Genomic DNA, 14,257 nt, shown 5'->3' on the forward strand with positions numbered 1-14,257 from the left:
CCTCCAGCTATTTCACTGTATCCATCACTTCAACATTGATGGTACCCTTTAGCAAATTGAAAATACCCTGGATGGGCGCTTATTGGGGCATGGGCGCTTATTGGAACGAATACGGTAATTAATTGGGAAAAGAAGATTTTGAGGCACTAACACATTGTTTCCCCCATTCCAAAATAAAAATTGAGTTCCCTCAGATTTATGACATGTCTGTAACAGATCCATGGATGATGATTGGCATAGAATTAAGATCTTAATAAAGATTCAAGATGAACTCTCTTCATGAACAACAATTAGACTCCTCAAACATGACTTGCATAACAGAGCGAATAAAAGTGGATGAAGATTACTTTGTGATGACCAAAAAAAAAAATCATTGTAATACCACCAGTCCATACTGCCAATACAGCACTGAAAGAGACAACATGGGAACCTTACAACTTCCCTGAGTAGCCAAAGGCCTGACCCACAAGCTACTTTACTACTTGGAATATTCTATCAAGTAAATAAAGAACTTGAAAGATGCAACTCAAAGGAGACTACTCACCCTTTCACAGTTTTTCAGAAATTGACATTACAACCCTAGGTGCCGGGAAGATACAAATTTGGGCATGATTTCACCTCCTAACAAGACTTAGTATCTTTCTCCAAGAATTATGTGCCTGTCTTAACAGTAGAAGTCTTTCCTTTCTATAAGACTTAACTACCAAAGCAGCGATCATGGAAGAACTAATTTTGGATTAGTTGTTGGATTTATTGTGGCACAGAATCTATTCAGAGTTCCAAAGTTTGGCTGTTACCATAATGGAGCTTACAGAAACACAGTCTTATGTTCTATCACTATGGTCTTCAATGATAAATTCTCAAGAGAAATGACAAATGAAAGATGGACGTGAGAGGGAATCTTAGAGTACAGGAAGTACCAGGCATGAGACTGGCTTTTTTGAAAACTGCCTTTAAAGCACAATAATCGGCCTTAAAAGGCCCAAAACAGGCTGAAAAAAAATCAAAATGCGTAAATTTGGACACCAAAACTGCCTGAATTCAGGCAAAAACCTAAAAATTCTCTTGCCTGAATTTTTTTCATTAGTGGAGCATATATGTTATATACTTTGATGTAAACCTCTCATCTCTCCTAGAGCTCTGACATGTATGAAAAGACGGATACCCAAAATAATAAGCATTAGATCACAAGGATATGTTCTCAAACAGTCACTACTACAAGAACCACACTCCTGAGGCAAAGGTAACCTGTTCATACCAACAAGGATATGCCATCATAATTTGCCAGGGTAAATAAAACTGAAATTATGTTTCCACTGTAATCCTTCAATTTATTGACTTTTTCAATATAAGGTCTGCCTGGCTTTTTGAAAAATAAATAAATAAATAAATAAATAAATAAATAAATAAATAAATAAATAAATAAATAAATAAATAAATAAATAAATAAATAAATAAATAAATAAATAAATAAATAAATAAATAAATAAATAAATAAAAGAATGAAGAATAAGAATCGGTCTCAATACCTAAAATGAACTTGATTGTACAAAGACACTATGTACAAAGACACTATGTACCTCATGAGTCTGTAATTATTATAGGCAACCAACCATTGCTGATCTGTAAATTAATAAAGAGGAGTCAACTAAAACGGTCAAACTCAACCACTTTTGCATGACTTCTGCATAGGAAAGACATTTGCAGTTCTCATGGGGACATTTGTGATAAATGTAAAAGATGAACCAGTTATTAAACTGACAGAGGCAACCGATACATGCCTTCAGATGCAAAGATATTCCTGTGTCACTGAGCGTGTTTATAGTGAATATACCGCATTTTGAGTATACCGTATACGATAATCCTTGTATATGTACCGATACTCCTGCTGTTTATAGCGAGACACAGTTACCGCACAAATTATATACCAACTAACATTATCGTACATTTGCAATGACTCCGAGGTCACACGAGGAATGTGTAAATATTGTGGCGCGAGCTATAAACAGCCCATTCAACAATATGATCATGGCGGCAAACATGTAGCTTCTGTTTTGATAACTCGTGGGGATAAGAATCGTTCCGAATATCCTGCGCGCATTCTACGCATCATGAAGAAGTTCCTACTTCCGGTAATACCGCATACAATTTATACTGGTGTGTTTATAGTGCAAATATCTCGCAATAATATCCTTCGGTTTTGAAGGATATCGATGTACCGTACATACATATACTGCTAGTGTTTATAGTGGCCAAGTATCCGGATAATTTCTGACCGGATAGAAATTATACCGCAATGTACCGCACATCTGCTCCCACTATAAACACGCTCACTGCGAAGACTTCCTTTCTGGAATTCACTTGATACTGCTAATAAAAGTTGACTCGAGTTTAAACAAGGCAGTTCGCGAACCACACTATCCCCACCTATCACGGTACATGTAGTAAAAGGGGAAAATTAACTGAACATCAAGGTCACAGGAAAGGTTGTGATGGAAATAGGATTTGACCTGGTGACAAATGACACTCAACCACCACCTACTAGTATTCCCTTGTCTCTGAAATGTGCCCCAACTGTTGACAGTTTTAAGGCAATGCTCAAGATGCATCTTTTTAATTATAATGGTATCTTTTTATCATGTTTACTGATTCTGTACATGTTTGATATTTGTTTTCAAACATCTTTGCTGTAATACTTGGTTGTTTTAGATTACTTTTTAAGGTGCAGTTTTTAATATCAAGTGTCATCAATTTTGTACATTTGTTTCTCTTGTAATTTTAATCTTCTTGAAGAGGTTCATTAGGTTTGTAGAAACTCAAAAAAAAAAATTTCATCTTGACAAAACCAATTTGTTGTAAGGGTAAATGTCATATTGTATTTTATGTATGTACATTTCCTTTTTTAGTTATAAAGCGCAATGGGGCTTCTGCAATGCCAATTAAGCTATAGAAACATTGGTTTATTATTATAACTATTCGAGATACATCTATGCTGTGACAATGACACCCATATACTCACTTAGATCAAGAGATATTGCGTTGAGGTTTATGGCAATTTAATCCTATATGACCCCATTTGAACCCATCTCTTAACTCAACCAATGCCTAAATGAAATACATGTATGCTGCGAAGGTGGAAACCCGTACTCACTTAGATCGAAAGATATTGTGTTAAAAAGGTAGGGACCCACACACGGATGCTAGTATTTCTATAGCATCCTTCGCCAATTCTTGGTGGGGGACAGAGGCAGGAGGCCTCAGAATCAACTTTAATTAGCCCGATGTCTTTTCTTATTAGTTGCAGTGAATTCAAATTCTCACACCCAGATGTGCAATGGTTTTTTGGGCTGTAGTGAGTAGGGGTGGTTTGGGGTTAGGGCATATAGACGGTAGTGGTCGCTGGGTACGAGTCCGAGTAGCACACATTTCAGATGCAGCAAGACACATTGAAACACTTTTGAATAATGCCAACCCTTTAGTTGCTGCCACTGCTGCAGAGCTCCATGTGCACATTTATCTCCCTCTTTCTCAACCACAAGCTGCAATGCAACACGCAGAACACTACCAATGCTTCATTGATACCACCAAGCACAAACCAAACATTGTTTTTCAAAGTCCTAGCTCAAAAAATGCACCAGCATTTTCAGTTCACTTGTTAACAACAATGGGTACATTCATCACTGAACTAGATTTGTATCGTGGGCCAGATGCCGCAACTGCTTTTCATAATGCAGGACTGCTTATCAATAACCAACCCAATGAAGAAGATGTGCGATTGCTCTCAACAAAGATGAATCAAACATGGATTTGAATCTACAAAATAGCCATATGTACAACGGAAAATTTGGGTCTGGACCCAAAATGCTGAGAAATCAATTTCGATGAGTTTGACTATTGTTGTGTATCCAAATCAAACATGTGACATTTCTCACAATTTTCACAAATACTGTGTTTTGTAGGACATGGTCAAGAGGATAAAGGGGGCAAATATGTTGATTGGTTGCCATTCAAAAGCTTGAATCGGAGCCCCAAATTTACAAATGTTATTGACACCATTACCTGGCACTCTCCCAAGACCTAACATTCTGGCACTCAGTGCCCAGAGATTGATGAGGAAGATGTTGTCAACACCACCATAATTTATCTGGACAATTCTGCAACCCAGTACGGCTGCACTTTGGTGTATGTTGTACATACGCAAGAAAAGTTAATTTTGTAGGTGTCATTGTGGATCTTGGTCTTGGATCCCATCCACCCAGGCAAACCGATCATATTGTTCCCAAATACAAAAGGGAAAAAAGAGAAAATGGGGAAAAAGAGAAAAAAAAAAGGGGAGAGAAAAAAATAGAAAAATGGGGAAAAAGAGAAAAGTGTAAGGAGGGGGGGGGATAAAATGCTTTCTAATAGCAAGCACATTTCTTGCTTTCAGCAACAAGATCAATCCATTAATGAATGTGTGAATTTGCAATGGAGTTGGTAAAAAACAAACAAACATTCTTTCATGACCTTGCAGTTACAATGTTGGTTTATGACATTCTTTGTTCTGAGAATGTAAGACAACTTAACAACTGATGAGAAAGAATAACAAAGTGCCTATACTATGCCAACTCATTGAACTCAGCTCCTGGAAGATTGTGGGAGACTCAAGATATTTATTCCTGGTTTTAAGAATGATGTACCACATAAATCTATCTCTTCACTTCACACAGCAAGATGGGAAATTTATGGGACAACATTATAAACTTGCACAATCACACAATTCTGTTATTTCACATAGATAACAAGAAGATTTGGATCATGATCATGCTGATCCTCCTCACATTGGTCTCATCCATAAGAGACTCCAATCCACTGAAGGTATGTCTGTGATCCAGATGGCATGGTTCTTCCCAAGAACATCATAGTAATATTTAAAATGGACCATATCCACTGATCAATACCATAAATTATTTAAACAGGATAATTTAAAACAAAATATCATCGTCAACACTTTTGTGTTATTCAACACCAGATATGAAAATGAAGTGGATGCAACATACAATTTAGTTTCCGTATTTTGATTCTGTTATGTGACAAGTGCCAATTAAAGTGGGAGTGATACTTCAAACATCACAAGTCATCATTGAAATGAAATAAACTGGCATGATGATGGAGAATGAATAAACCTACACATTGAGACTATTCATCATCAGTATGGTGCACAAACCACAAGCTTCCTCCAACTGCTGCAATTTTGGGCATTTGATTCAACTTGACCCTACTAGCATTCCATTAAGATCTGATCTCCATAGACTTGAATATGCTGTAAGAATTGTGTGTACTGTCATTCAGTCTTCCATGTGGTGGAATGTACAGGGCATTTACTTTTTATTGGCCAAAAGTGAGAGCAAAGGAAATTTTGGAAACAAAAACCTTCCACACAGGAAACAGAGACTCTCCCACTAGAAAAAGAAAATGGACATCAAGTGTCATCAATAAATTATTACTAATTATGGCAGAACCTGTATAAATGGAAATGAAATACTTTATGATAGGCAGTATTCACTGTTGTAGTGCATGTTATTATAAAATGACAGTTGCTAGGTCAACTGGATCACGCTTTCTTTGTTACGGACCACTGAACGAAATGATCACAACTATGGCATTTCAAAATGCGGAACAGGTGTATGAGCCCAGGCTTGGAGCAGTAACCAATGGTTACTAACGTGCACCATGACAGTGAATACTTGAATTTAATTATATAATTATTGAAATATTTCTTTAAACCAATCTACCCACCAAAGTGATGGATGCACTGCCTGGCAATTATCATTTACTTCTTTTTGTTTTCAACCAATCTTAGTGGAAAGAATGGATGCATATGGCAACTTAGCAACCGCATTAGCCGGTGTCTAATTCATTACCACATTGCTACAATGAGGGTGACTAGAAAGATGAGAAAACCAATAATCATGCCTGCATGCAGAATATGCACACAGATCTGTATGACACAGGGCTTTTAACAAATCTGATAAAAAACTACATGGATGCATAAGGCATATAGCAAACATGGAATAACAACGGTCAGCCAAGAGAAAAAAAATCATGGGAAGACACCTCCTTGTAATTTCAACCAATTTGTGACACAAAGTACATGGACATACTATCCTGATTTCAGAAACCAGATACACAAGTTCCACATGCAATGTTTTCATTCAGCACAAGAGTGCAATGTAAGAAGGGAATGATGGCAATTTCACATGGGATACATTCCTGTACAACTTCATCATACACATTCATTGTTGTTATATTTCCATTACATTCAAACCCCAAAGGAGTGGTGTGGCTAAACACCATCCACAGTGAACAGCTTCACAGGGTGCGCTTTTCAATTTTCCATATATATTTTGTTTCTTCTATTTCCAGATTTGACTTCAAATTATGGTGCTATTCTAACTTTTTACCACATTGTATAAACTTTGAAGTAGGAATGCATCTTTTTGTTACTTCTTGCTTTTTAGCTGTATTTATAGGTAATGACTATAATATCAGTCTTTTGGACTTTTCTTTTTCATTTGTTATAGGCATGGTCTATAGCACAGTGGCTATACCCAATCCATGGGGAGTGAACATTTGCCTAGAGACTGTAAAGACATGCAGAGAGATTTTGAGGTCATTTTAAGAGAAATTTCTTGTAAATGGTTGAAGGTTGATAGATTTCGTTATAAATAAATTTGTTAATTTCCAGATCTCAATGGATCTTTTTTAACAACTGGTTTGACAAATTATGCCAAATAAGCCAGACAACCAATCATAATTTGCAAAAGATGCATGATTGGGTCTCATGATTTTGGTGGTTTTAACATAAAATCAATATCATTGTTTGTCACTAAAGAACTTGCAGTTGTCTCATGTGGCTAGAGAAGACCGATATACAGCCCAGCTCCAACAACATGCATGTAATCAACATTGCATGCATCTTGTTGTTACTTCTTTCTTTATAGCCAACTATAATATTAGCCTTCAGACAATGCTTTATCATTTCTTAGGCATGGCCTATAGCACACTGGCTATACCCAATTTATGGAGAGTGAACATTTGCCTAGAGACTGTAAAGACTTGGAAGCAGTCTACCCCATTGACAATAATGGAACTAGACTACTCGAACAGACTTCCAAGAGTTCAGTAAAGACCAGAAGCTGTTTGCCGTACTGGCAAAATAATGGAACTAGGCAAGCCGCAGAGACTTTTAAAAGCCTGCAAAGACTTGATGACATCTATCCCATGTGCATAATAAGGGAACTTGACACATAGATATTAAGGTTGATGCAAGACATAGACATTTCTCTGCCCACTTGATACAAGCGGCAAGGTGTGCACATTTCTGAAAAGAGCACTTCTTTGCTCACTTTGATAAGAGCCATTTTTCTTCTGTTTGATTTCGATGCAAGATTGGACATTTCTTTGCTCACGTTGTAAGAGTCTTCTGTTTGAATTTGGTGCAATGTGTGGATCTTTCTTTGCCCGCCTGGATAAGGGTCATTCTTTTCCCGTATTATTGCGATGCAAGATGTGGACCTTTCTTTGCTCACTTTGATAAGAGCCATTCTTCCATTGTGTTATTTCGATACAATGTGGAGATTTCTTTATCCACTTTGATAAGAGCCATTTTTCCTCTGTTTGATTTTGATGCAAGGTTGGACATTTTTTTGCTCACTTTGTTTGAATTCTTTGTTTGAATTCAAACTTCTGTTTGAATTCTTTTCCCGTGTTATTTCGATGCAAGATATGGATCTTTCTTTGCCCATTTTGATAAGGGTCATTCTTTTCCCGTGTTATTTCGATGCAAGATGTGGATCTTTCTCTGCTCACCTTTATAAGAGCCATTCTTTTCCCCGTGTTATTTTGATGCCAAGATGTGGATCTTTCTTTGCTCACTTTGATAAGAGCCATTCTTTTCCCGTGTTATTTCGATGCAAGATGTGGATCTTTCTTTGCTCACTTTGATAAGAGCCATTCTTTTCCCGTGTTATTTCGATGCAAGATGTGGATCTTTCTTTGCTCACTTTGATAACAGCCATTCTTTTCCCATGTTATTTTGATGCAAGATGTGTATCTTTCTTTGCTCACTTTGATAACAGCCATTCTTTTCCCATGTTATTTTGATGCAAGATGTGGATCTTTCTTTGCTCACTTTGATAAGAGCCATTCTTTTCATGTGCTATTTCGATGCAAGATGTGGATCTATTTTTGCTCACTTTGATAAGAGCCATTCTTTTCTTGTGTTATTTCGATGCAAGATGTGGATCTTTCTTTGCTCACCTTTATAAGAGCCATTCTTTTCCCGTGTTATTTTGATGCCAAGATGTGGATCTTTCTTTGCTCACTTTGATAAGAGCCATTCTTTTCCCGTGTTATTTCGATGCAAGATGTGGATCTTTCTTTGCTCACTTTGATAAGAGCCATTCTTTTCCCGTGTTATTTCGATGCAAGATGTGGATCTTTCTTTGCCCACTTTGATAAGAGCTATTCTTTTCCCATGTTATTTTGATGCAAGATGTGGCTCTTTCTTTGCTCACTTTGATAAGAGCCATTCTTTTCATGTGCTATTTCGATGCAAGATGTGGATCTATTTTTGCTCACTTTGATAAGAGCCATTCTTTTCTTGTGTTATTTCGATGCAAGATGTGGATCTTTCTTTGCTCACTTTGAAAAGAGCCATTCTTTTCCCGTTTATTTTGATGCAAGATGTGGATCTTTCTTTGCTCACTTTGATAAGAGCCATTCTTTTCCCATGATATTTTGATGCAAGATGTGGATCTTTCTCTGCTCACCTTTATAAGAGCCATTCTTTTCTTATGTTATTTCGATGCAAGATGTGGATCTTTCTTTGCCCACTTTGATAAGAGCCATTCTTTTCCCGTGTTATTTCGATGCAAGATGTGGATCTTTCTTTGCTCACTTTGATAAGAGCCAATCTTTTCCCGTGTTATTTTGATGCAAGATGTGGATCTTTCTTTGCCCACTTCGATAAAAGCCATTCTTTTCCGTGTTATTTTGATGCATGATGTGGACCTTTCTTTGCTCACTTTGATTAAGAGCTATTATTTTCCTGTGTTATTTTGATGCAAGATGTGGATCTTTCTTTGCTCACTTTGATAAGAGCCATTCTTTTCCCCGTGTTATTTTGATGCTAGATGTGGATCTTTCTTTGCTCACTTTGATAAGAGCCTTTCTTTTCCCGTGTTATTTTGATGCAAGATGTGGATCTTTCTTTGCCCACTTCGATAAAAGCCATTCTTTTCCCGTGTTATTTTGATGCATGATGTGGACCTTTCTTTGCTCACTTTGATTAAGAGCTATTATTTTCCTGTGTTATTTTGATGCAAGATGTGGATCTTTCTTTGCTCACTTTGATAAGAGCCATTCTTTTCCCATGTTATTTCGATGCAAGATGTGGATCTTTCTTTGTCCAATTTGATAAGAGCCATTCTTTTCCAGTTTTATTTCGATGCTAGATATGGCTCTTTCTCTGCTCACTTTTATAAGAGCCATTCTTTTCTTGTGTTATTTTGATGCAAGATGTCGATATTACTTTGCCCACTTTGATGAGAGCCATTCTTTTCCTGTGTTATTTTGATGCAAGATGTGGATCTTTCTTTGCCCACTTTGATAAGAGCCATTCTTTTCCCGTTTTATTTCGATGCTAGATGTGGCTCTTTCTCTGCTCACTTTTATAAGAGCCATTCTTTTCTTGTGTTATTTTGATGCAAGATGTCAATATTTCTTTGCCCACTTTGATAAGAGCCATTCTTTTCCTGTGTTATTTTGATGCAAGATGTGGATCTTTCTTTGCCCACTTTGATAAGAGCCATTCTTTTCTTGTGTTATTTCGATGCTAGATGTGGATCTTTCTTTGCTCACTTTGATAAGAGCCATTCTTTTCTTGTGTTATTTCGATGCAAGATGTGGATCTTTCTTTGTCCAATTTGATAAGAGCCATTCTTTTCCCGTTTTATTTCGATGCTAGATGTGGCTCTTTCTCTGCTCACTTTTATAAGAGCCATTCTTTTCTTGTGTTATTTTGATGCAAGATGTCGATATTACTTTGCCCACTTTGATGAGAGCCATTCTTTTCCTGTGTTATTTTGATGCAAGATGTGGATCTTTCTTTGCCCACTTTGATAAGAGCCATTCTTTTCCCGTTTTATTTCGATGCTAGATGTGGCTCTTTCTCTGCTCACTTTTATAAGAGCCATTCTTTTCTTGTGTTATTTTGATGCAAGATGTCAATATTTCTTTGCTCACTTTGATAAGAGCCATTCTTTTCTTGTGTTATTTCGATGCTAGATGTGGATCTTTCTTTGCTCACTTTGATAAGAGCCATTCTTTTCTTGTGTTATTTCGATGCAAGATGTGGATCTTTCTTTGCCCACTTTAATAAGAGCCATTCTTTTCTTGTGTTATTTCGATGCTAGATGTGGATCTTTCTTTGCTCACTTTGATAACAGCCATTCTTTTCCCATGTTATTTCGATGCTAGATGTGGCTCTTTCTCTGCTCACTTTTATAAGAGCCATTCTTTTCTTGTGTTATTTTGATGCAAGATGTCAATATTTCTTTGCTCCCTTTGATAAGAGCCATTCTTTTCTTGTGTTATTTCGATGCTAGATGTGGATCTTTCTTTGCTCACTTTGATAAGAGCCATTCTTTTCTTGTGTTATTTCGATGCAAGATGTGGATCTTTCTTTGCCCACTTTGATAAGAGCCATTCTTTTCTTGTGTTATTTTGATGCAAGATGTGGATCTTTCTTTGCTCACTTTGATAAGAGCCATCCGTGTTATTTCGATGCCAAGATGTGGATCTTTCTTTACCCACTTTGATAAGACCCATATTTCTTCTGTTTAATTTTGATGCAAGGTTGGACAAATCTTTGCTCACTTTGTAAGAGCCTTTCTTCTGTTTAAATTCTTTTCCTGTGTTATTTCAATGCAAGATGTGGACCTTTCTTTGCCCACTTTGATAAGAGCCATTCTTTTCCTGTGTTATTTTGATGCAAGATGTGGATCTTTCTTTGCCCACTCTTGATAAGAGCCATTCTTTTCCTGTGTTATTTTGATGCAAGATGTGGACCTTTCTTTGCCCACTCTGATAAGAGCCATTCTTCTTCTGTTCGATTTTGATGCAAGGTTGGACATTTCTTTGCTCACTTTGAAAGGGCCTTTCTTCTGTTTAAATTCTTTTCCCATGTTATTTTGATGCAAGATGTGAAGATGTGGACAAACTCTTTTTGCCCACTTGGATAAGAGCCATTCTTCTCTTGTGTGTTTAACGATGGATGGGGTGTTTAGGTACTAGGTATTTGTGTATTAGTAAACAAATTCAACAAAGGACATTGACCAGAATACACTTCACATAACAGTGGACACACACCAACCGTGGACATCTTGGTAATGTCTTGTGTACCCATGTAAGGTCAGGTCTCAGTTGGATTGTAAAACTCAAACTGGGTCTGTGGCTTCAGGTGCAGAGTTTCAGGTGAACAAAGTCCTCATGTGGAGAGTTAAAGACCCTCTGAATATGGGAAATTTTCTGATGTATCTGCATTCAGGAGCAGCTGATGTGGTGTGAACAATTGGACTATCAAATAAGTCTTCCTTGAAAGACCTGTGTCACTTCAAATATTCACTATTTGAAAATGAGACTAACATCATTTTGAAACAAACCTGTAATGTAAGGTTTATGCGGGAATGGCATCAAATGGTATCTGAGGAAAGATCTTCATATGGAGTATGCTATTGAAGTTTCATACATATTCCAAGAGGTGTGTTGAAATGAATCAATGAAAAAAGGCCAAACAAGCTTGTCAGCATCAGCCACAGAGCAAAGATATCAAAAGAGGAAGAGAAAATATAATGACTACAATTATTTAATGAGAATCTAGTATGGATTTAAGACAGAATTTAACATACTTTGCTGCCATGCTATCACAAAATATGAATAATCAAGGAATGTAAGCACATAATCCAGACTAAGCATGATTGGGCAAAGCAAATTTGGACCAGATAGCAAAAGTCAGAATTGGATCTTGGCGCTAAATCAGTCAATACTTGAAAACAAGAAACATCTCATATTAACTATTTGAGAACCATTCAAATAATTGTTTAGGAAATACATATATGCATCAAAGACTATCAAGAGTCTAGTTGCAAATTGGTTGATTTTGATGCTGAATATTTTCCTCCAACTGGAAAAATTATTCTCTTCAGCAAACAGGTGTTTAAGAAATTGAAGATGGAAATAAAAAAAAAGGCAAGAAATGTGAAAGGCAAGAAATGTGATAGAAAAAATAAGTACTTTGATAGTGAAAAAAAACTGACAGGAAGAAAAATGCAAAGGGAGCAATAACCCTAGGAAGTCAAATATGTAGACTGAATTCTGTTAAGTAACCTGAAATCATAAGTTACACATCTTTTTCACAGAAATGTCTTCATCACTGGCATACAAAACACAACCTGCATATGGGGCAAGATCTAGTCTTACCAAACAAAATGATATGCTTGAAACTAGAAGAACTATTAATTGTAAGTTTCACATGAAGACAATCAAAATTGAAACTTGGTGAACTCAAGGAAAGGATACTATTCAGTCAACGCTGAACTGTACAGCATCATCACAACTCCCAACCACCTTAACCATACCAAACACAAACAACTTGAGTCAGTTTCTTTACTGACTATCTGAACGCAAAAAAGACACACTTTTTATAGTGTAAGGCACTGAACTTGTTCAGATAAGAAATGTAACTTGGTACCCACCAAACTGCAATATAATTAGTATTAGATACATTTTAGCAGAAACTATATACCGATATATAAAAGAAACATATAAAAGAATAGTTAAGAAATAATATGTTGATTAAACTCATCTACTATAGGTAAGAATCCCTGCTATATTCAATTATACATATTCATTTCTTTTAACAAACTTTTTGTAATATGTTGTTTTTAACTTAGGAAACAAATACATTTGTATCATTGTTTTTATCTTCAAGTAATTTCACTAGCTTTTTAAACATCCCTGATTAGTGGCAAATTGTTTTATGTGGACTTTTTTCTCCTCCATTACCTGTTTAGCAGGAATTCTTACCCTTAAATTTCTACAAATATAGCTTTACTGACTAATGTTATTAACAATATTAGAAGCAACATATTATGAATATACATAAAAAGTTAGGTTTCTCACCACCATGTTAATACCAAGATACCACATTACAACTCTTCTGTAATGTCGTCATAAAATCTTATACAGGCTCTACTTGATGTAAACAACCATATCTACTTGATTTGAGTAAACAAATTTTACAATGAACAGAGTTTCGAACACAAATTATGGGTTATTATCTGTCTCAGCCAGGATGTCAGCCCATCATTTTTGAGGAGGTATTGGAGTAGTCAGATGTAATGAGACAGGTGCCCTGTTCAAAACTGACATTCCTGGGTAATGCTAAGATGTAGTGAATCTACTTTATTTACTCCATTGAAGTCAAATCAATAAATCTCCTCTGAATGGAATGTGTTTAGAATAATGTCAGAGGTGATAGCCTGACCGAGATATAGTACATGTACATTAGTCATTCTTGAAAATGAATCAACCCTGTTTTCCATTTGGTAAAAAGGTTATTTGTGTAATGCGATTCTTGTGACATTGCAGTTTACAAATCGAAAAGACAAGCATGCTGTTTGAAAATAGAACAAGTAGGCATACATTATTCAATATGTCAATGCAATGCCCAATGTTTAATCCACACTGAAATTCTAGCTGCAGTTGTGATGATTGGTTGATGGGAAATTCTGGGTTATGTTAGAATCAAAATTGGTTTGATTTGACCGTGATATCAGTGTTGTATGCAGATTGGCATTTTTGGTGATCACATAAAATCTGCATCCCACACATGTAATGCACTTCCGCATCACACCCTAGAAATTGTGAAATGGGTCAGCTTCAAAAAGGAGGTAACCACTTACTTTGGCACTTATCCGCCAGCTTTACCATAAAGATTAAAGCAGTTAATGCCCCGATGTCTTTCTAGCAACATATCGCATGGGGCTCATATCACAATGTTGGCATAGAAAATGATTACTGATGATAATATAATAGTGGAGTATACATTGGGCTTCACATAGCAAAGTTCTGTATCTTTTGTGGGAGTATGTTGACTTATGTCCAATAATAACACATAATAACAATAATTCTACTTCATATTCCCTTCTCTGTA

Source organism: Amphiura filiformis, chromosome 3 (assembly GCF_039555335.1).
Source record: "Amphiura filiformis chromosome 3, Afil_fr2py, whole genome shotgun sequence".
Taxonomy (NCBI): domain Eukaryota; kingdom Metazoa; phylum Echinodermata; class Ophiuroidea; order Amphilepidida; family Amphiuridae; genus Amphiura; species Amphiura filiformis.